At 43.9% G+C, this 1,315-nt stretch overlaps 1 long non-coding RNA gene across 1 annotated transcript in view; it reads right to left on the minus strand.

The window, feature by feature from the left end:
* The window catches only part of LOC118408320, a 4,026-nt gene extending 3,369 nt beyond the window's left edge, over positions 1–657 (minus strand). Inside the window, exon 1 of the long non-coding RNA XR_004830282.1 lies at positions 117–657. This is a non-coding gene — a long non-coding RNA (uncharacterized LOC118408320). The remainder of the gene's footprint in view (positions 1–116) is intronic.
* Between the last annotated feature and the right edge of the window lie 658 nt (positions 658–1,315).

The following is a 1,315-nucleotide window of genomic DNA, read 5'->3' on the forward strand; positions in this document are numbered from 1 at the left end:
GCAACAAACGCAAACATGTTCAACGGCTGCCCAATGGCAAGTACTAGTGGAAATGTGGCAAACAATTACAACTGGACACCTCTGATAAACAGCAATAATTGATAAAGTCCACCTACATAGAATAGCAGAGCTTGTCGTCTGTCTCGACGTATAAAACGATATATCCCCGGACGTTATCGTGAAACACCTGCAGTAAAGGTTGGCGTCGACGTCTCTCGTCGGCAACCCTTGTATCCGTTGCCGTTTGTAGATAGTTCGCGTACGTTGGTGCGAGACGAAGCGGTTACGTTCTCGCATGACTCAAGAATCGAATGACAATGCCGTGGTCTAGACAAGCTAACAAACGCGTGCCCAACACAGGTGAAAAAGATTACTGGTCTGTGATTGGTCAAGAAATTAATCAATTTTGTAGACTAGGCGAATCGTACGCCTGCCCCTGTCTTAATCTGCCGGAAACCCCGTCATATTCGTCTGAGGTGAAGGACTCACTTCGCAGCGTCCCAGCACAGAACAACATCGCGACCGCTTGAGACAACAGGTAAGTGCCTTATTGTGTTTAAATACGTGTTCTACGGTTATCATTAGTCCGATAATTAGATAATCCGTAACGTTAACATTCAATTCTTTTGTGACCGTCAGAGAATGCAAAAAATTTACATGTAAGGCATCCTTGTGCCTTAGATGTTATTACGCCTCTAAATTATTCACTTTCTTGCTCAGTCCAGGATCTTAGTGGTGCCATCAATCCCAGATCAACTACTGCCGCAATGTTCAAGTTAAGTGCTTATGTGTCTTATGGGGTTAAAATGGTAACATCTTGCAGATATGGACTGGGACTAACTTGTCATAGCCACAATAGAAAGTAAATGAATTGAGTGTGTTTTGTTGACATACCGAGGGATGTTTCTGGTAGATATTCGGACGTGCATTTTGTAAATGGAGGCTCCTTTTGTAGTCAAGGCTTCAGTACGTTTCCGTGGTGTACATGCCTGGTGTGTGGCTGATTTTTCTTTCTGTTGGTTTCTGTGGCTGTGTTGCCGGGAGTGTATTTGGTCAGTTATTGTCACGTAAATTCTGTCCTTTACAAAACAGGGTCTTCCCTGGTTGACCATCTGTTGTCATTTCTGTTTTATGTCATGGTCAGTGGTTGTCGGGAACCTAGACCATTACATAATCTGCTTTGTGTCGCTCTCTTGGGTCCCGAACCAAGAGAACAACACAAGCCAGACAGGACGACAGGTGGTCGAAGAACCTATTTGATATTAGTAGTTAATTTCTGTAGAAATACTCGACCTTTCAGCGTAGACACAGTCAC

This window comes from Branchiostoma floridae, unplaced genomic scaffold, assembly GCF_000003815.2.
Source record: "Branchiostoma floridae strain S238N-H82 unplaced genomic scaffold, Bfl_VNyyK Sc7u5tJ_1570, whole genome shotgun sequence".
Taxonomy (NCBI): domain Eukaryota; kingdom Metazoa; phylum Chordata; class Leptocardii; order Amphioxiformes; family Branchiostomatidae; genus Branchiostoma; species Branchiostoma floridae.